Source organism: Hemicordylus capensis, chromosome 2, assembly GCF_027244095.1.
Source record: "Hemicordylus capensis ecotype Gifberg chromosome 2, rHemCap1.1.pri, whole genome shotgun sequence".
Taxonomy (NCBI): Eukaryota; Metazoa; Chordata; class Lepidosauria; order Squamata; family Cordylidae; genus Hemicordylus; species Hemicordylus capensis.
The window spans coordinates 202,053,985-202,076,868 of record NC_069658.1 but is presented as its reverse complement, the minus strand read 5'-3'; the positions used below and the strand labels follow the sequence as shown (position 1 = coordinate 202,076,868).

The 22,884-nt window shown below is 47.5% G+C and overlaps 1 protein-coding gene across 2 annotated transcripts in view; it reads left to right on the top strand.

The window, feature by feature from the left end:
- Positions 1–22,884, top strand: part of SP1 (Sp1 transcription factor) — a 193,398-nt gene that overhangs the window by 133,887 nt on the left and 36,627 nt on the right. The gene's annotated exons all lie outside the window — the stretch shown is intronic.

Genomic DNA, 22,884 nt, shown 5'->3' with positions numbered 1-22,884 from the left:
ATGTGGTCTCTAAGAGTCGACACCGACTTGACTTGACAGCACTTAATCAATTGTTAATCAAACAATTGTTAATCAAACAGTTTTATACAGAGAGCATTGATGCATCTAGTTCAGTATAATCTACACTGCCTGGCAGAGTTTCAAACAAGTGTCTTTCCCAGGGCTACTTGGAGATGCCAGGGAACAAGGTCTCCCCTAGGATAAATGGTGCTCTGGATGCGGAGAGCCTTTGGCACCCTCCTTCCATGATTAGTGTTTTTTATCAGTGTTTCTCCCCCCAGCTCACTGCAGACAGCACAATCAACAGTGTTTCTCCCCCCCCCCCCCAAGCTCACTGCAGACAGCACAATCAACAAACAGTGAGTCACCCAAGCCCAGCCTGTGTGACAAATGCAGACCTCCATCATCTTGAAGGGAGAGTCCACCAATGGCTTAATCTTATCTGACACAGGAGATAGGGCCACTTTGTATCTCACCACCCAGAGGGGAGGAAATTAGCATAGTCTTTGTACTAGGGACAGGTGTGAGATCCACAGTCTCTGGAGCCAGCTTGCCCCGTCCCTCATGGCTAGAGGACAAAGGCCTGGCCAGTGTTCACCCTTTTCCATCCGCAAAAATGGGTGTTCCAGGGAGAAGCTGGAGAGATTAATGTTCTCTCAGCCAAGGACCTGCCTACTGATAGACTACAGTAAAACTCAGTGCTAGTCAGTTAGTAAATACTTTTTGTATTTTTTTAAATTCCCATGTTCCTTTCTTTACTCCCAGTTTCACACTATTTCCCCCCAATTCCTTATTCTGTGTGCAACCCTTGATTCTTAATAAAGTTCATATACTTAGAAGTGGCTTCAGTCTGATTTCGTTCTGGAGGGTTACTTGCAAAGCTCTTCCTCATGTGCCTCATAAGGCCATTCGCTACTGTTGAGTTGTTTTCCAAATAATATCTTGTTGTCTAAAGCTGGGTTGTGTAGACTCTGGCTGTACAGTGCCTGTAAGTCCCAAGACAGACAGTTCTAAGTTGCTGAAGCCATGTCTGAGCCTGGCCAGTGGCTTTAGATCAGTCTTCAACTGGTGGTGGACTACCTTGAAGGAGCGGTGTGCTCTTAGATTTGGGATCAGAGCAATCTCTCTACTGAGAGTAGATTCCAGGAAAGCATAGACTCACCCCCATTTTGTCACACAGCCTGGAACTCCCTTCAGGTAGGTGCCTTGGGCTACTGCTTGGGTCACTCATCCCAAAGGCCAGCCTTGCCAGGATTAAACCTGAAACCTTCTGCATGCAAAACAGATGCTCCACCACTGAACTATGCCATTAGTATAGGCTGCATATACAGAGTCAGACCATTTGTCCAACTAGTTCAGTATTTTCTAGACCAGGGATTCTCAATGTTGGGTCTCCAGATGTTTTTGGACTTCAACTCCCATAATCCCCAGTCCCAGTGGCCTTTGGTCGGGGATTATGGGAGTTGAAGTCCAAAAATATCTGGAGACCCAATGTTGAGAATCCCTGTTCTGGACTGGTTGACAATGGCTCTCCAAGTTTCCAGATGGGGTCCTTTCCCAGCCCTACCTGGAGATACCAAGGATAGAACCCGGGACTTTCTGCACACAAAGCAAGTACTCTGCCACTGAGCGATGGCCCCACCCCTAAAATGGGTGGGAACTCTACTGGTCTGCACTAACAATACTTAAAAAGCCATCCCAAATATCTTGGCCAAGATACAAAATAGGGACAGTGATTTACCAGGCCCAGATTTCAAGAACAGGAACCATCCCTGGTAACAGGGACATTTGGAGCATAGGCAAGCTGCATACAAGAATATGCAGACATGGGGGATGTTGCTGTAAACCACCCAGAGATGGAAGTTTGAGGCAGTGTACAAATATAATAAACAAACAAACAAACAGAACTAGGGGTTGGAGAGGTGAGAAAGGCTGATGTTCACGCAGAGAAGGTTCTCACAGTCAGAAGACTCCCTGGTAAACATTAAATCCTAGATTAGCATAGCGCACTCCCTTCCATTTTCCAGTCACAAGAACCCAGATATTTTCAGTGATCGAGGGTTGACAATGTGTTCCAATCTACAGCTATTGATCTCGGTTAAATGCCAGGAGAGGAGAGCTGGTCTTGTGGTAGCAAGCATGACTTGTCCCCTTAACTAAGCAGGGTCCACCCTGGTTGCATATGAAAGGGAGACTAGAAGTGTGAGCACTGTAAGATATTCCCCTCAGGGGATGGAGCCGCTCTGGGAAGAGCAGAAGGTTCCAAGTTCCCTCCCTCGCTTCTCCAAGATACGGGTGAGAGAGAGATTCCTGCCTGCAACTTTGGAGAAGCTGCTGTCAGTGTAGACAGTACTGAGCTAGATGAACCTATGGTCTGACTCAGTATATAGCAGCTTCCTATGTTCCTAGGTCAGTGCATTGTCAATCCAACATAACCAAAAATGTCCACGTTCTCAAAACCAGAAATCAGGAATACACACACTGCAGGAATGTATAGATTCCCACTTACCCAGGATTACATTGATCTGAAGTAACCTGTCAAATCTTTGGCTGTAGTACAAATTAGGATGCCCTGGCACCAGGCATTTGAAAGGTGGTAATCCTAATTAGGCCAGCGTGGTGTAGTGGTTAGAGTACTGGACTAGGACCGGGGAGACCCAAGTTCAAATCCCCTTTCAGCCCTGATACTTGCTGGGTGACTCTGGGCCAGTCACTTCTCTCTCAGCCTAACCTACTCACAGGGTTGTTGTGAAAGAGAAACTCAAGTATGTAGTGCACCGCTCTGGGCTGCTTGGAGGAAGAGCGGGATAGAAATGTAAAAATAATAAAATAATAATAATAATAATAATAATAATAATAATAATTTAGAAGACTCTGAGGCACTTCACATGATCAGTGTGAAGCGGCGGAGAGGGTTCTGGGGGGAGAGTGGGCTTAGCCAGTGGGGGCTGCGGGGATCGGGGGCCGTGTGGCCCCTGGAAGATCCAGGATGCCCTGCACGAGTATGCTGGGCATCCTGGAGAGATGCCCAAGCCCAGGAGGCTGCTTGCAGCCTCCCGGTCGGGGGCCTACTTGTGTGTTGCCGCGCATTGCGGCAACACATGAGCAAAAAGATGAGGCTAACGGAGCACTCGCTCCATTTACCTCATCTAAGGGGAGGGGTAATTAGGTGGGCTAGCCACCTTGGGAGCATCGGGCTTGCCAGCCAGCCCAGTGGTTCCTACGGTCCCTGGAAAGCGAGCTGAGCTCCCTTAGCCCGCTTTCCTTTGATCAGGGGAATAGCTTCTCTCTCTCCAGAATTTTTCAGCTGCCATCTTTTGGCAGGATCAGTTGCTGCCTTTATTAAAAAACACAGCCCCCAATGCCTGTTTTCTGAGAGCCACACTATCTGTGAGGCAGGCCGCCCATCTCTGTGCACCTGAGACAGGGCACCAAACGTCACTGCTCCCGTGTACTCCCCTTCCTCACCCGTTTCCCTTTTTAAAAGGGGGCAGGTAGGAGGGCATCTCGCTGTCCTGATTACATCCCAATCATCTGCTGCCTGAAGCAACCATCTCACCTCGCTTTGTAGAAATGCTGCCCTTGCCTCCCCAGTTGTCTAAAGTGCAATTTAAATTGCAACAGAGGCACATGCGTTGCGGTTGTGGAACCCTCCCTCCACCCACTGCTTCTCCTTGCATTGCTGTCCATCTCCACTCACCTTGGCTTTAAGGTAATTCCCACCTGCCTTGAACATAGGAACATAGGAAGCTGCCATATACCGAGTCAGACCATCGGTCTATCTAGCCCAGTATTGTCTTCACAGATTGGCAGCGGCTTCTCCAGGGTTGCAGGCAAGAATCTCTCTTAGCCCTACCTTGGAGAAGCTGCCAGGGAGGGAACTTGTAACCTCGATGCTCTTCCCAGAGTGGCTTCATCCCCTGAGGGGAATATCTTACAGTGTTCACACTTCAAGTCTCCCATTCAGATGCAACCAGGGCAGACCCTACTTAGCTACGGGGACAAGTCATGCTTGCTACCACAAGACCAGCTCTCCTCTAATATCAGAAGTGAGCACTGGCTGGGAACACAGTGAACAGACCCACATTAAAAGACACAGGTCTGCCACTATCCCATGGTCATTTATTTATTTACATTCATAACCTGCTCTTTCTCCAAGGAGCCCAGAGTGGTGTAAATGGTTATGTTCATCCTCACAACAATCCTGTGAGGTACCTCAGAGATAAATGACTGGCTCAGGGTCGCCCAGTGAGTTTCATGGCTGAATGAGGATTTGAACTTGGGTCTCCTCAGCCCTTGTCCAGAACTGTAACCACTACACCATGCTAGTTCTCTGCGCTAAATAGAACCACTTCTTAACCTATTCTTGCCTTGAGGCTCTTTGGCCTCAATGCCAGACATTTGTGAGTACAAAATGAATATGAGACTGAACAGAGCTACACAATGAGGACAGGAGGATGCTGACAAGGCAAACCCAGCTGGTTTACAGCTCTGGCTAGAGATCAAAGCAGGAGATTCATCCTTTAGCCATAGAAGTCACTCCTCCTGCCATCACTCCCATCCTGAGAGATCACCATCGCAGACGCTGCTTAGGATCAGGAACTCTCTGGTGGCTTCAGCAGTGTCCGGTCTTGTGTGAGCTCCCAGAGCAGAATAAATGAGGCCACCTGGCTCATGACTGCAAGCAATTATTAGCATGTTGGAGGAGACATAGCGCTTGATGAAAAGCAGGAATGCCCAACATCCGGAGAATACAGATTTGGTAGAACATTAGATGCAAGGGAGGAGGGCAAAAACAAACTTGGAAGCAGTAAACTATAATGGATGTGGGGGGGGGGGAGACCAATCCACTTTGAAAAGGTTTACTGCTAACAGTGGCAGGGCCCCTTTAAAAATAAATGCTTAAATCGGGTTTTTAATTTTCCACATCAGAGTGATGTTCTGCCATGGATTTTTAAGTACACGTGAAGGGAGTAGGTCTCCAATTTTTGATAGCTGTGCCACATTTTTAAAATTATTATTATTAAAATTAAAGGCACACTTCATGTCTGCACTCAAAAAGATCCATAGATAGGTTGTCAGTCGGTTCCTTTGGCATGCATCTTCTTTGCAAATGCAGGGTAGCCCAGTTAATAATTGCCTCCTGGCATCCTGCCCTTTGCCTGGTCAGTCAAGGTTCAGGGATGGGAATGTGCATTCTGGGCAATGATGATACTTTGGGAGTTTCCCCACACCTGTCACTTGTAGCACTGGCTGTGGCTGGATATCTTGTCACATCCTTCTTCCTTCAGGATCATTTCAGTGCCCAGACATTGGCAGAGAGTATGGAGCTCAATGCTGCACAAGGGCTACTTACTCTGAATGTCACCAAGTTACATGCATGCAACATGGAACCATCAGCCCTTCTTGTGGTACATAGATGCTCTTGCATTTCTGGAATCACTGCTTTAGGGTGTCCTAAGGACAGTATACTCTTAGGACATTTATACCTGAGGGAATACATCCTCCTGTACCTTCCTCTCCAAGCTCTTAGATTCAGGAACAAAACCCTGTTTTGCATACTATTCCTTGGTTGGTTGGTTGGTTGGTTGGTTGGTTGGTTGATTATTAAGTGCCAACAAGTCGGTGTCAACTCTTAGCAACCACATAGATAGATTATCTCCAGGATGATCTGTCTTCAACTTGGCCTTTAAGGCCTCTCAGTGGTGCATTCATTGCTGTTGTAATCGAGTCCATCCACCTTGCTGCTGGTCATCCTCTTCTTCTCTTTCCTTCAACTTTCCCCAGCATTATGGACTTCTCAAGGGAGCATGGTCTTCGCATAATGTGTCCAAAGTATGATAGTTTGAGCCTGGTCATTTGTGCCTCGAGTGAAAATTCTGGATTGATTTGTTCTATGATCCATTTGTTTGTTTTCCTGGCTGTCCATGGCATCCTCAAAAAGTCTTCCCCAGCACCAAATACAAAAGTGTCAGTGTTTTTTCTATCTTGCTTCTTCAAAGTCCAGCTTTCACATCCACAGAGTGTCACAGGAAAAACCATTGCCCGAACAGTATACACCCTTGTCTTACTCCTTTGCCAATCTGGAACCAGTTTGTTTCACCATGTTCTGTCTCTGTTCTGGCTTCCTGCCCTGTGTATAGGTTTCTCTTGAGAACAATGAGATGTTCTGGGATGCCCATTTTCCTAAGGATATTCCACGACTTGACATGGCTGATGCAATCAAAGGCTTTTCTGTAGTCAATAAAGCACATATTGAGGCTCTCCACGCTAGCAGTGTGGAGAGCCTTAGAGGGTTCTGCAGAGAGAGCAGGCCAAGCAGATGAGCAGAGAGCCCACCCTGAGTGGCCGGATCAGCCGGACACATGATTATTGGCTCTGTTACAGAGCCTGTTGGGGCTGTGGGGATCGGGGGCCACCCAGCCCCTAGAAGTCCCAGAATGCCCCGTGCGAAAGCATGGGGTATTCTGGGGAGCCCCCCGACACCGGGAAACTTGTTGTAGCCTCCGAGTCGGAGGTCTCCTCGTGAGTCACTGCGGTGCAGAGCTGCACCATCTCACAATCTAGAAAATGGGGTTAGCCCATGCTCGCTCCACTAACTTCATTTTAGGGGAGGGTTACTTTGGCGGGCCAGCCACTGTTGAACCTCTAGGCTCACCCATGAGCCTGATGGTTCTCATGATGGGGGGAAACCAGGCTGGGCTCCCTTAGCCTGGTTTCCCCCCATCGTGAGAATAGCCTCTTTGACTTCTTCAATTCATAGAGCGTCTCCAGGTTGCTCACAAGTTCTACTCATGATCTGTTTTTCAGTGGCGATGTTTTGTTTTCAAAGCTCTCCCAGATCTGGCATTGGACAATTTCTGTGACCAGCTCCAGCTCTAGGGGTATGCAACTTGTGTGACTGAACAAAGTGCTACAGTTCAGGGGACACCAGAGGGCTGCCATGCGCAGAATGTCACACTTTGGGGGCACCTTGTAGGGTTGCTGCTTGAGACCAAACCGATGATACCTGCATTTTTCATGGGTACAAGAAGTCTCAGCTTTCGCACAGAGTGCCAGTTAGCCTAGAGCTAGCCCTTCTTTACTCTTATTTTTAATAGTGATATTTGATTGTTGCCTTCTTATTATGTTATTTAAATGGATTGGTTTCTTTCTTGTCAAGTTGTCAGTTTAATTGTAGATTGTCTTGAGCACTTGGTAGAAAGGAAATGGAGAAATATGGTACATAAGCAAATAAAGAATAAGTCCACTGTTGTGTAAATGCAAGTTTCCTTCTCATTCAAAAGCTGGGTGATGCTTGCTTCAGGGTGTGTACAAGGCATCGGTTTAACAGAGATTCATAGTGCTGGGAACATGTTGTGGGCTCTATTATCCATGTACATGTGGCTGTAGCACATTATATAAGCAAATGGGAGGTTTATATTGCATTACATTTTTAGTCTACTCTTCCTCCAAAGATCTCAGAGCAATGCACAAAGTTATCTCCTCCCTGTTTTATACTCAGGCCTCAGGTCATCCATTAAGCATCGTAGTGGGGATTTCAACACAGTCTTGATTTCCAGTGGAAATCCAGACTCATTGTCAAATCTTTCAAGCCTCTCCCCAGTCCTAGTTCAATACATTAATCAGTACATCACACTGACTCCCTTTCTGTGTTAATATGCTCCAGCCACTAGCTAGTCACCCTGCTATTGCCACCTCCTTCGCCTCTTCCTGTTGTGGAATGAAGCCAGTTTGCGGTCTGACTTCTTCGCATTCTTAGATACTAAGCAAGGTTGAGCTCAACACTCCCTAGGTCTTAGTCCTGAAATCTTTGTGATGCCGTGGTACAGGAGCTGATTCACAGGGAGACCATATGGCTTTATAGAACCATAGAATGCTAGACCTGGAGGGATTTCGGAGGTCCTTTAGTCCAACTCCCTGCTCAGTATGGAAATCTGCTACAGCAAGGTGAGCAGACTTAGCTTGGTGAGCAGACTGTTAGAGGTTGTTAATTTTTACCCTCAATAGGTAAAACAGCAGAGCACTGAGCACACACTCCAGTTACAGAGTAGGTAGCAGAGGTGGTTTAGTTGTTGCAGCTGTTTAGAGAAAACACATGGAGATCCTTGTAGAACTAAATACTTATTGGTATGTATTGGTTAAATACACTTGGATAGGAAAGGCCTGAAACTAATCTAAAGGACTACATAATGGATAGGTAAGGAGAGAGAGAGAGATGTTTCCAGCTGCTCTCTAGGAGGAAAGGAAGGATTGTGAATCAGCACAAGAAGTGCTGAAGAGTCAGATCAGGGGTCATAGAGAAGGGACAGGTAGAACAGTCAGGGAGACCCTGACTCACTGACTCTACTCCCAATGACCCTAGTGGTCATTAGGATAGTTGGTGCGAAAGGTGGATGCACTGGAAGTCCATCTCCAACACAGAATTTGCTAGGTGAGTAGGTGACCTTCTAAGAGACTCGCATGACCCCACCAAAACATTACATTATTAGGCTGTGGGTATGGTCAGAGAGCAGGGCTGGATATGGAATATAAAAAGAGGGATTTACGTGTGAAAAAAGTATTGGATCAGGTCACGTGGTAGTTCCAATCCTGGATGCTGACCTTAAGCTTTCAGTCAGGAGGGTGGTGGACTCCCATCTTGGGACCCTCCGCTGCCCCGCTGAGCAGGTGAGATAAGTAAGGAGGTCTCCAGGACAAGTGTCACACCTGTTTTCAAACATCAGGACCAGCCCTTGTTGTAAAGTAAAGTTGTGCCGTCAGGTCGGTGTCGACTCCTGGCGCCCACAGAGCCCTGTGGTTTTCTTTGGTAGAACACAGGAGGGGTTGACCATTGCCTCTTTGCACGCAATGTGAGATGATGCCTTTCAGCATCTTCCTATATTGCTGCTCCCTGATAGAGGTGTTAAGCATAGTCTGGGAAACATACCAGCATGGATCCAAACCAGCAACCTCTTGCTCCCTAAGCAAGTTACTTCCCCACTTTGTTGTATAGGTGTTAAAAATATGTAAAGATAAAACCATGCCTTGGGGTGCCTTTTCAATGGAAACCTGCATCCCCACTTAAGCGCAACCGGGATTAGGGATGAGAGATTTGAGGGCAGAGAGTGTGATGTTCAGGCAAGCTTAAGCCCTGGCGTGTGAGATTTGGATATCAAGCACTGCCTGTAAACAATGCCAGATCACATTCAGACTCAGAGGGCAGCAGCAGCAGCAACAGCATACATACTTGTAGGCTCCAACTTGTGGGCAGGCTTCTCTTTGATCCTTTCAGTGCAGGGGAAGGAACATTTAGCAGCTGCAGATGGGGAAAGTCCATCCCACACCCATTCCATGCAGGGGGAAGATAAAGCTGGTGCCTCCGTTCTTGCACCTCCCTTCCTGCTGTGGACCAACACGACAGAGTTGGTTTGCGCTGCAGTTGCATGCTAGCAGTCATCATGTGCTCCTCCGGAGGTTCTTAAAATGGTTTCTGTCAGGTGTTCCTCCTGTTCAAACCACAGAGAAACAGCCAGCCCACACATTAAGATACCAGAGTACAGAAATTAGTAGTGGAGGCCTATTCCCCTCTCCCTTTTACTCCTTTGCCATCAGCAACATAACTCAGGCTGGAAACTCCAGGCCAGCATGCTGCCTGAACTGCGGGGAGGGAGCAGGAAGTCCATGGGTGGGAAGCCCATCTGGAGCAGTTATCAGTCCACACACATTTGGACCTTCTGGGCTAAAGGGTTTGCCTTCCCCGGCAGCCCTGAACTCCAGCCCTTCCCCTTTCATAAATTAAGCCCTGGTTATACCTCTGTTGGAAAGATGTCCTCTATGTCAGGGATCCTCAACGTTGGGCCCCCAGATGTTCTTGGACTTCAACTCCCATAATCCCCAGGCCCAGTGGCCTTTGGCTGGGGATTATGGGAGTCGAAGTCCAAGAACATCTGGGGGCCCAACGTTGAGGATCCCTGCTCTATGTCACTGATCTTTACTAGTTTCCAAGTGGAGGCGACACTTTCAGTATGTGAGCCATTTCCCCACTGTGCTGGCCTCCGCTAGTGCTGTGCTTTCCTCAGCACTGCATGGGGTGGGGGGCGGCTTTAAGAGAAACAGAGCCCTGCCAAGCCCCAGCACCAACTCAGAAGGTGTGCATGGACAGCTCAGAGGCGTCATCTTTTCCAGAGCTTTCCCCATGGAGTCCTTGATGAAGACTACACTCCCCAGGGTTCCCTGTGCACCTTCTAAGATGGCACTGGGGCTTGAGAGGGCTATGTTTCCCTGAAAGGACTCTCGCCATCTCTGGGGAAAGTGCAGCACAGTGTGGTGGGTATGGTTGCCTCCCTGTGGTGCCAGGGAGATTGTGCGGAGTACGTGGCTTCAGCTGAAGCTTCGCACAAGCGTAATAAATAATTAGGGAGCTGCACTTAGGGGCAATAGGAGCTGCCACTGACTCCCGGGTCTTGTAGTACATAAACACAATGCACATAATGCATGAATAGTGCTTAGTATCTGACAAAGTATATGTCAGTATTCAGGGGTGTAGCAAGGTTGGAGTGGGCCCAGAGACAAGATTTTAAAATGCCATCCCCCCGCTCACTGAAGCTCAGCTCATGAAGTAAAGAAATCTTAAAGGATTAGTGGAGGTAACAAAAAGCATATATTTATGCATATATATATATATATATATATATATATATATATATATATATATATATAAACAGAACATCATCCTAAACTATCTTTGTAAAGGTTTTCTAAATTGTGGACGATGCAAGTCATTTAATGGTACTAGAGAAAGACCTGCTGTTCTGGTAGCTCCAGGTCTCAACACTCACATCAGTTTCGGAGGATGAGTACAATTTAAGGACGTCTGGGCAGGTGCGTGGCTGTGGGAGTCAGTCATGTGACTTGCCTCTGGGGGGGCCCCCAAGGCAGTGGGCCCCCAGACAACTGTCTCCCCTTGCCCTATTATGGTTACGCCCCTGTCATTATTGAAGATTGCTTCTAAGACCTCCTATCCATCTTGGTGTAATATGCGGAGGTGGCTTCCACGTTAGTCTTTTTCTTTGGAAATGCCATTCAAAAGTCCACTTCTTATGTTGGTATATACAAATGGAAAGTGGGGAGGAGAGGGAAGGGAAGAAATCAGTAGTAAAAAGCCCACCCCACCCCCCGCAAGAACTATAAACTGACTATAATGGGTATTAGGATAGGCAATCCAAGGGGCAGTTTACAGGCTGTTCATCAGCAACACCTTCCCACCCCAGCCACCATCAACAAGAAGCAATAAAACAGGGAGAATTTGTAAGCAGGAAACTTCTAATTAAAGTTGGAAGGGACCTTTGCTGAATGGGACTTCCTTCTGTTCTGAGCAAAGCCTATCAGCGGTCCTGGACCATGGGGAAGGACATTGATGGACAATCAGAACTATATTAAAAGCTGTGCAGATCCATAGTTTTAATTTTGCTTCCAGGTGAGTGCAGGGAAGCAATGCTTCAGCAGTGCTAAAGAGTGCTTGTGGGGAAGCAACCACAGTTTCTGTGTGAGCCTGCTGTGGGATTGCACTCACCACATTTTAGGAGTGTGTGTGTGTGTGTGTGTGTTGAGAGAGATGTAAATGGTGGACAAATACTGCATGTGTGAAAGAGTCATTACAAACAAATATCACATCAGTTCATTTTCACAGAACACCGCTTGTTCTTTCTGGCACGTGCCATACCTGAATTCTGGCCTTCAGGACTAAATCCAGGATTAAACCCCTGACGGGTCCCAACCCAGGTTAAACTCTCTCCTGTGATACCCTTTAGGATACAATGCCAGGGCTGAATAGCTTCCTTTATTTCTGAACTGTTGATTTGGTAACCCTGGTGCCAGTGGACAAACACAAGCCTATGCCTGTCAGAGGAATCTGAGTTTGTCTGCCAAGCACATTCTATGCCTGTATTTTGCTGGTGATGGCATGCTGTCTACTACGCCCTTCCCTCATGCTGAAAGGTACCATTATCAAACAGCTGCTCAAAATAGCTAAGGCCACCCAGTAGCTAGCTGCCGGGCTGCATCTGCAAGTATCTCAGGACAAGTTGGAGCAGATTCATCTAGCAAACCACACCCCAATGGGTGCTCCCAACCTCCCAGGGCTCACTCTTGTTAAAAGAGACCAACCCCCAAACTAGGCCATCCTCCACCCTGCCCCACTTGCCTCTTGGGCTGGCTCTGCTTCTCAAGGGAGGAGACTCTCTGGCTGTTCCACATGGCTTTGTTTGGCATTTTCGCAGACACACTCAGAAAGTCATCACTCCACTGAACCAGTTTTTAAATTTAAATTATAGGTGCTATTTTCTAGCCAGGAAGGGGGCAATGGCTTGCTTTGTCATTATCTGGACCAAAGCAAGTTTATTTAAGGATCAGAGAATAGCGCACTGGACTTATAGTGGGAAGACCAGGTCCGAGTTCTACCTCAAGATGTGGACTTCTTGTGTGAGCTTGAGCAAGGCCTCCTTCCAGCTTCACAGTAGTGCCGTGGGAGCTGCTTTTCTCTGGTTCCATCCCATGCTACGGCCATAATATGTGAAGGCCACATTAGGATCGATTGCATGGGGCCTTATCAGCGCAAAATGGTCGCTCCTGAACCAGGGCTGGACTGGGGGCACTGAGACGGCGGTGGAATGTATGTGGGGAGCAGAGGCGTATCTATGGAAAATAGCGCCTATGGCAAGCACTGAAATTGCGCCCCGTCTAAACATCTGACACCCATCTTTCAGATAACTTTACTCTGTGTCTAGGTTGTTGGACTCCATAGGCTTTATAAATTAATATAATAGTTGTTTCCAGATTTTTCTGGTTTTGTTTTCAAGAGAGTTTCTTCAGAACAACAAATACACTGTATTGACCCCCATCAATGGGCAAAGAAAGCATGTCGCTACGGATCGAATTCTGCACTGTAATTGCGAGGTATAGGAGCAGAGCTCTGCTTTTCGTTTTCTACCTATCCCTGGACTAGATACACCATTGCTTTTGAAGTTGGTTTGCAACGATCGAAGGCTACACACAATGGAATTAATAACCAATTAGTAGAGCCAATTTATTTAATCCCTCCTCCCGCATTTAAGTAGACAACCTGCTGTGACGGGGGGATCCTTCCTAAAGTGCCATTCACAAAATCTAGAACGGGAGAGGGGCTTCCTTGTGCGATGCTGAGCCTAATTTCAGTGCCAAGGAAGCAGAGGGGACAAGCAACGATGCCTAGGGTTCTGAAAACATCACACTGCACTTCCTTACCCTCGGAGGTCTGCCCGGTGGAAATCGTCTGAAAAGCAACCCGCTTTTGACAAGCCGGCAGGAGGCTGAGCTCGCTTTCAAAGCCTTTTGGGAAGCGGGAGGAAGTGGTGGCCCTTAGGGCGCGTCATGTGGTGAGGGCGCTGCGAGCTGAGGAGCGAGAGCCGCACGCGCAACAAGAGCCCATTCCCCCTTCCTCCTTTCAAACTCTGCCGCTGCTGCGAGCAGGATGCTGCGGCTTTGCAGCGCGATATGGAGGGCCTTTCCAAAAGGCAATCTGCCAACGTTTAGGCAGGACAGGAGGGCATGAGCAGAAGTCGTGTGCACTCTCTTTTGAGCCGAAGTGGGAGCGCCATAGAAATAAGGAGAATACAGTGTCGATGATTCACACGTCTAAGGCTGCGATGTTTTCCGTGTCTCCCCACCCCCAACTCGTAACTAAACAATACTCCTCCCTCCTGTAAGTCTGGCAAGAATGCATTGCAAAAAGCTGCACTTGGCTGGCGAGGAGCTCTGTTTAATCGATGCAACTCGCTCGTTTACTAACCAAATTAACAGGGACTCCTGGTGGTTCCCATGCAAATGTGAACAGGGTTGCAAGGCTCAGCAGGCCGGTGACAAAGCTGTGCAGTGCCCGCCTTTCTCTCTGCAGAAGGCAGAAAGAAAGATGGCGGACCTGGCGCGACACACCCCTGGCTGAGGCCAGCGCACACCTTTTCCCTTTGGAGGCGCCGCAAGGCCACAACAGCACTTGCAAGAAGGGCTCGCTTTGCTGCCTTCGCAAGCCCCTGAATGAAAGCTGGTTGCAAGCTGAGGTTGAAGATGGTGGCCTCTTCACGCGCTCGCTTGGAAAGGAAGGTGCGGCCACTGCACGAGCGAGGATGGCAGACGCAACCTGCAGCTCCCCCTTCAGGAGCGAGCGGAAAAGAGCCTCAGGTGCCACCCTTACCTTTTTGCACCCCGGGCCCCAGCGAGCCCCAATCCTGGTTTTTGCCTTCTTTGAACAAAGCCTCCCCAACTGGGTCTGCAAGGAAGAACAGCAAAAGCAGGGGGAACCAGATGAGCACAAACCCAGCCCGATCCCAGCCCCTGGCCCAGCAACTCCCGCGCTTTTGGGGGGACAAGGCCCCTTTCTTGAGCCAGCCTTGCTCAAGGGCCCCCGCCCAGCAGGCTCCGCCGCTCTGCCTCTCCTCCCCCTCCCCCAAGCGGCATCCCTTTGAAGCCAGGAAACGCATCCAGGAAAGAGGAAATCCAACGTCCGATGGCAGCTGTTGGGGCAGTTTTAAATAGGGACACGTCTGCCCAGGAGTGCAACGAAGAAGCCCTCAAGGCACCCCTGGAGGCTGGGCCAGGCAGCCGGGCATTGCTCCCTGTTCCGTCGCTGTATTGGAAGCAGTGACACTGGCGCCGCCCGTCAAGGGGCATCCGGGGCACGTGCCATGCCTGCCCTACCCTAGATACGCCTCTGGTGGGGAGGGCGCCAGGTGTTGAACAGAATGGGTGCTGAAGGGTGGGAGTATTCACTGCTGCCGAGTGTGGTGCCCTGCGGGTGGGGCACACTGGGAATATGCCCTGTGGCCCTGTGGGCCAGTCCAAGCCTGCCCTGAACCTAGCCAGGCTGATCATAAGGATCAGTGATCATAAGGATTCAGCCCACATGGCTGAAGGCCTTTCAATGTCTCAGCAGCACCATGGGGGTTAACTCATAGAAAAGCAGCCCCCTTGTCTCTGCTGTAATGTTTAAAGGACTCCCAAGTCTTTCAGCCTCAGATTTCCATCTGTACAATTGGTACTTCACAGGGTGGTAGTTGTGAGGGCAAATCATTATAATATGTGTTATTGCTAACTTGGCAAAGAGGGACCTTTTAACGTGGTAATCCTCTTTATTTACCAGGGGGAGAGTAAGTGGCCCTATCCACCCCCAGCACAGTACCTCCAGCGACTGTGGCTGGTGTCTGTCTTCTGTTTCTTTTTAAATTGTGAGCCCTTTGAGGACAGGGATTCATCTTATTAATTTATTATTTCTCTGTGTAAAAACCGCCCTGAGCCATTTTTGGAAGGGCAGTATAGAAATGAAATCAATCAATCAATCAAATAAATAAATAAAGGACATAGGAACATAGGAAGCTACCATATACTGAGTCAGACTCTTGGTCTATCTAGCTCAGTATTGTCTTCACAGAAGTGAATCTATCTAGCTCAGTATTGTCTTCACAGACTGGCAGCGGCTTCTCCAAGGCAGGAATCTCTCTCAGGCCTATCTTGGAGATGCCAGGGAGGGAACTTGGAACCTAGATGCTCTTCCGAGTGGCTCAGTCCCCTAAGGGGAATATCCTACAGTGCTCACACTTCTAGTCTCCCATTCATATGCAACCCAGGATGGATCCTGCTTAGCTAAGGGGACAAGTCATGCTTGCTACCACAAGACCAATTATATTTGGGGGTTTTAAAGGAAAAAATTAAAAGTAGCGTGTCAATCCTAAGATAAAAAATTAAAATAAATTCAAAACCCTGCTTTTATTCTCACCGGTTTTAATGGGGTCTACAATAACCATTCCACAATGCACGGTGAGCCCACAAGATCATGTTATTTATTCTGGTTTAATTATTCTAAATAAGTATATTATAGAAGAATAAAATGTGGATTAGTCAGGAGCAGGCAAAAGCCAAAGACTAACAGCAAATTTGCTCTGTGTGTGGTGAGATTCAGAACCAAAATGTGCAAAGTAGACATGCCTGCACCTAAATATTACTATAGCTAAATCAGAGGACAATTCAAGTTGATTAACTTTACATGGGCATGCTTCCCCATAACATTTCCTTCTGAGGAAACTGTGGATAGGGCTTGCCCTCATGCCCAGAATCTGCCAGCTAATTCTGAGGACAGAAAGAAGTTTCCCCTAGACTAGGCAGGCTTTCAACCCATTGCTTTCCCCTATAGTACGTGGCTTGGCTCACTTGCTGGAATCATTTTGAAGTATACGGACCACAGGTATGTTCTTATGATGCTGCTGTATGCTGGCAGCCCACTGTAGTCTTGATTACATGAATTGATCCGTGGAAAAACCAATGTGTGAAGAATCCTGTCCTTATGATTGGTGGATTAATAACTGTGGGCCTATCTGCTGAGGAGTCCGATCCAGATCTTCCCCAGTCTATATATGAAAATAATAAGCTGATTTTTAGTGAGCTGTAAAAATGTTCCACCATATTTGCAACTGAATAAATTAAGCTTTGTATTTCCCATAGATTTCCCATACTTGTCTAGTTCATTAGCATAAGCACAAGCAACTTCTCTGGGTCGCCTAGATGGTTTGTGTATTGTTCTTAGATTCGAGGGCTCAGTAATTTAACCTTCTTCTCACCCCCATGAAGATGAACAGGATGTGGTCACATGATTCCCACTTCTTTTTCATCGAGTGCACCCTTCTCCTCCTCAAAGATAATTTAATGCAGCAATAACAGAGGAAAGCCGTTTAACTCTGTAAAGATCTCCCCAGGGGAAAACAGTTCTTGGAAAACATGCCGTGTAAAATGAAGCTGCATTTTCAGTAAACAGGCAGTTAGTTGTAATTATGATTCGTCAGCTCTGAACTAGACAAACCAAAGCGTCCTAACAGCAGCCTGGATTAAAAAGCCTGCTTTAAGGCAGCTGTCCACAAGCTAGAGTCGTCAGAGTTACCCTAGAGTGAGGTTGTCCGACTGAGGCTTGGAGACCACGTCAAGCACTTCAAGAGGCAGTGGCGGTTCCTCAGGCCCAGGGCTCAGTGATCCGTTTTCAGGCCCTCTCCTCTCCACTTAGTTGCAGCCGATAGCAGTGAAACAGAAGACTCTGACAAAGATTAATGTGAGTTGTGTCGGGTCTAGGACAGGCTAGGGTCATGGCCAGCCTCCATGATGCAGTATCAGACCTGATGGGCATATCCTCCAACACAGGGAGTGCAGCTAGCTCTGTTGACCAGGCAAAGGTCAAAAGGCCTTGAATTTACACCAGGCCTTAATCTGGAGGCTTCATCTTGCTTTCAAGTCACAAGGGCCAATGTTGCAAATCCCCAAACCTGAGGAAGGCTGCAGTGAACATAGGAAGCTGCCATATACTGAGTCAGACCATTGGTCTATCTAGCTCAGTATTGTCTTCACAGACTGGCAGCGGCTTCTCCAAGGTTGCAGGCAGGAATCTTTCTCAGCCTTATCTTGAAGAAGCCAGAGAGGGAACCTGAAACCTTCTGCTCTTCCCAGAGCGGCTCCTTCCCCTAAGGGGAATATCTTACAGTGCTCACACTTCTAGTCTCCCATTCACATGCAACCAGGATGGACCCTGCTTAGCTAAGGGGACAAGTCATGCTTGCTGCCACAAGACCAGGAGGCAGGTCTCACGATCAAGGAGATCCGCCTCCATAAGGTTTGCGGGGAGAGCGGGCTAAGCCCACTCTCCCTGCAGATGACCAGGGATGCGCACAGGGCATACTGGAGAGACCCCCAAGCTGAGAGGCTGCTTTTCAGCCTCCCAGTCGGGGGTCTCCTTGTGAGTAGCCACGGTGCGGAGCCGCACCATGGCTACTCACGATTTAAAAAACCGGGTTTGCAGATCACTCGCTCCGCAAACCCAGTTTAAGCACCAGGCTACAGAAGCAGGTGACCCGCTTAAGAACCACCAGGCTCGCAGCTGAGCCCGGTGGTTCTCACAGTTGTAGAAAATCGGGCTAGCGGAGTCTAGCCCGATTTTCTACAATCGTGTCAATAGCCTCCAGTTCTCCTCTGTGCAACCCAAGCATGCATGATCCTAGGTAGTTGCAGGGTCCACCCTGGTAGCATATGAATGGGAAACTAGATGTGTGAGCACTGCAAGATATTCCCCTCAGGGGATGAAGCCACTCTGGGAAGAGCAGAAGGTTCCACGTTCCCTCCTTGGCATCTCCAAGATAGGGCTGAGAGAGATTCCTGCCTGCAACCTTGGAGAAGCCGCTGCCAGTCTGTGTAGACAATACTGGGCTAGATAGACCAATGGTTTGACTCAGAATGGCAGTTTCCTATGTTCCTATCAACCTTTTCCCAGGAGAGAGATGCAATGACATAAAAAGCTTGAGCTAATGGATTTTCTGCCTGAAACACAGCTATAAAAGACAGACTTTTGGCAAACAATCATGGGGGGCGGGAAGAGGGAGAGGGCAGTCTTCCTACCAGCAGAGAGAGAGAGAGGGCAGTCTTCCTACCAACACCCATGGTAAGCTGGTCGGGAAAACCCGCCTTTTGCCTGGCAAATCCTTGTGAAGCGTTTGTCTTCCAGCCATCACACTCAGTCCTGTGCTCAGTATATGAGTGTGGCTTGATAAACAATCTGACCCTGAATGCCACTGCTGGCCTACAATTCCAGAGCTTCTGGATCTTGCAACTGAAATCCCCTATGTCCACCTACCCTACAGGCCTCAGTGTCTGGCTTTGATGGTGTCTCCAGGTTGCCCAGTCCCTGCTTTACTTATGAATCTTCAAAGTATCAGGCTGAATATGAGACTCATTGAAGCAGCAGCATCACTGTTTTTCATAGCAATTCTTACTGTTAAAAAAAAACAAAACTGGTTTCACATTGCATTGCATTTTGTTCAATTAAAAAAAAAACAAAATTCTCTCAAACTTGAGCTGTTAGCAAAGAAACCCTGTTATTCCCCCCGCCCCGCCCGCCCATTGTTGGCTGCCCTTTGACCTCCAGGAGTGAAATGAAAACAGTTACCTCAGATGGGAATGGCGATGTGAAGCCATGCTTGGTAAAGGCAGGATTTCCCAGCTGATGATTTAACATGGCCAGTGGCTGTTCTCATGCTGCACTTGAGAATCTCCAAGAGGGCTGCTGGTGCAACATCATGAAGGATGAGAGCAGAGTGTGACCTTTGCCCTTTGTTCTTCCCGAAGCTTCCAAAATCAACAAGGAGGATTCCATCTCACCAGTATTGATAACAGAATGTTATGAAGTGGTGAGAGAATTGCCTTGCCTGAGAGCCAGCGTGGTGTAGTGGTTAGAGTGCTGGACTAGGGCCAGGGAGACCCGAGTTCAAATCCCCATTCAACCATGAGACTCGCTGGGTGACTCTGGGCCAGTCACTTCTCTCTCAGCCTAACCTACTTCACAGGGTTGTTGTGAAAGAGAAACTCAAGTATGTAGTACACTGCTCTGGGCTCCTTGGAGGAAGAGTGGGATATAAATGTAGTAATAATAATAATAATAATAATTTCTTGTACTACAGTCCATAAGGGCAGATAGGTACTTTAGACCTGCTCAAACATTCATCTCTCAACTCAGGTCTTCCTTCCATTCTCCCCAGGTAGAATATAACAATTGATCCTGTATTGTTTCTTTGTATCCAGTTTGTATCACTGAAACCCTAATCTGTTCTTGGACTGAAGAAGCAGACAGATAGTGGGTTAAGAGAGATTCCAGGATTACTGCTGGTCAGATGTCCCTTCCCACTTGGAAAGAGAGGGGTTATAGCTGGGTGAGGTGACTCATGCTGAGAAAAGAACATCTGTGGAGGATCAGTAACTAAATCTTTGTGAGTTGATTCACATTTAGGGGTACTTCCTGGTTATATGTAGAATGGATTATGAAGAGGCCATCTAAACAACTAAGTAGAGCTCATGTTGCTGACTTCATCACCCAGCTCATACTAAACACATTAATTAATTATACAATATTATATTACCCTTAATTTTTATCAAATTCATATTTGCTCCAGGGAGTGCAGCATACCACACACAGCAAAAAAACCTTTGGGAGGTAAGTTAGGGTAAGAGAATGTGACCGGTCTAGTGTCAACCTGTGAACACGGATTTTAATCTGCGTTACCTTGCTCTTAAATCCAGCACTCCAGCCATTACCAATATCCTGCTCTCTACAACTACTTTTGAATCTAATTTAGTTTCAGAAGAAAAATGTGAAACAGTATTGATTCTGGTCTGATGTGATCTTCTGTGATATTTTGCACTTCGCACATTGTAATGTCAATACAAAATAAATGTGAGACAGAGAAGCTATTCTGATGATCACCAGAAAGCGGGCTAAGGGAGCCTATCTCGCTTCTTCGTGATGGTTGAAACCACTGGGCTTTCGGGTGAGCTCGGTGGTTCCAAGGCGGCTAGCCAGCCTAATTCCACTCCCTACCCCACCCCCCCGAATGAGGTTAACAGAGCGAGCACTCTATTAACCTTGTTTTTCTGCACGTGTGCCACCGTGACACGTGGTGACATGTAGACCCCCAGCCAGGAGGCTACAAACTGCCTCCCAAGCTTGGGTGTTCCCCCAGAATGCCCCACACACTTGTGCGGAGCATCCTGGGACTTCCTGAGGGCCAAGTGGCCCCCAATCCCCACACCCCCACCGGCTGCAGCCAGGAGGCCGATCTGGCTGCAGGCAGAATGGGCTAAGCCCGCTTTCCCTGCAAACGACATCAAGGCGCTTCACCCTAACTGTGTGAAGCGCCTCAGAAAGTAGTCCAATGTATCACACTGAGTGTGAATGTGGAGCAGACATGAATGCTTTGATAGTAGAAGGTGATATAACCATGAAAGCTGGTTCTTGTCTGGGTGGTGCACGACGCCAAATAATACACACACAGAGGGAAAAGCTTATGGGATGTTTACTGCTAGCAAGTAAGGCTTTCGGGGCACACCCAAATCGAGAGTGAAGACCACCAGTTACAGGTAAGTATTTATACACAGTGGGTAGCTTAGTCATCTATCATGGTGTAACAAAAGTCTTAGAAGGAATGCAAAGCCTATCATCATGCAGATCCACCTTTGTTTACATCAGAACGAAACAATTGACCATCCCTTAACTTGTATCAGTTTCCCAACATCCACCCTTTATAGCCTATTCCATTTCCCCTTCACTTATCTTCCTAGAGGTGTCAGCGAGTTATATGGGCCCCTTGTCTATGTTTCTCTCAACAGCTGCAGCAGATTTACTCCTTAAGAGGTAAAGGCTACCTCCCTGGGCAGAGAGGGCTGGGGGAACTAACCCCTTCGTTTCCAGTGTGGAACAGGCATAGAGAGTTATGGGACTTCATATTTAGATGACTCTACTGTGGTTCCCTAGGCCTTAGTTTTAGGTTAGACTGCCCTCCCAATGTGGATGGTTTGCATGGGTATATCAAGGCAAACAAAGAAACACGCACAATAGTGTGGAATATATCCTCCTTGACGTGTGAAAACTTTGCAAAATCTGTTGAACTATCTCAGAAGATACAGAGTGTGGCTTCCCAGGGCTTTGTGCCAGGGGCGTAGCAAGACTCTTGGGGGCCCAGGGACAAAATCTTGGTAGGAGTTCCCCCATCACGTGTACCCCAAGTCACACCCCCTGCATCTGATGTCAGATGCAAGGAATGGGGCAACAGGCATCTCCCTTGGCTGCCACCTCTGCCCTTGCCCTGCTCTATAGGAAGGATGCTTCCCCGCTGCACCATTAGGTGGCAATTGTGCCACTGAATTAAAGTAAGTAAAATGTGCCGTAAAGTCAGTTTCAACTCCTGGCGCCCACAGAGCCTTGTGGTTTTCTTTGGTAGAATACAGGAGGGGTTTACCATTGTCTCCTCCAGTGCAGTGTGAGATGATGCCTTTCAGCATCTTCCTATATCGCTGCTGCCCAATATAGGTGTTTCCCATAGTCCGGGAAACATACCAGCAGGGATTCGAATCAGCAACCCTCTGCTGGTTAGTTTCTCTGCTGCACCACTTAAGGTGGTGCCACTGAATTCGGATTGCTATAAAAGGGTTATTTTTCACTTTCTATCAGTGCTTCCTTTGAAGTGAAGATGTTGGGACTTATGCACAGGATTGTGCTTACAGAGTTGTGGAATTGCTTGTTTGATTGGACTCTTATTCTCTCCAGGAATGATTATTTTACGCATTTAAAGTCACATAGGTTGCACATTACCTGAGAATAATTTTTACTGAATACAGGACTAATTTTCAAATAAACATTCATAAGATTGTGCAGGAGACTAAAAGGAAAACTGATACCTTTATCAGTTTTATCTTTTCAAAAATTCTGGTACTTCAGTCCGAGTGCTTCTGGGCATGTGCAAAGTACCCTTCACCACCTCCATCTTTTAATATCTGTTACAATGTTTGTTATAGGAAGTGCTGAAAACAGGAATAAACTCATCACGGTTTTCTAGCTTTGCAATTTTAGGAAGATTAAATTCTAACCAGGAGACTAAGCTTTCAGCCGAATGTAAATTCTCCCTCCCTTCATCAGTTCCCAGGAAGGAAAAGCACTAATATCACTGCTCGTTACATAATATTTTTTATTAAATGGAGGAAAAGGCGGAAGTTAACATCGCCCTCTACGCCTGAGCTAAAATGGCTCCACATCCGTATCCTTTTTCTAAAAACCACAGGGTCGCCATTCCCATTGGCCAATTTAAGACGGTCTACCTTTCCGATTGGGACAGATGGCTTTCCGCTTGTATCTTCTTACCGTTCATTGGCTACTCGTTCCGTCATTACGAAACATCCCTCTATATTTGGTCTCTTTGCGGAGACTGATTGGCTAGATTTTATGTCATTCTCTACTTTATTCCCGCCTGCTGCTACATAACGAAAGGTTCTAGGAGACCCTCTGAGTTCTAATAG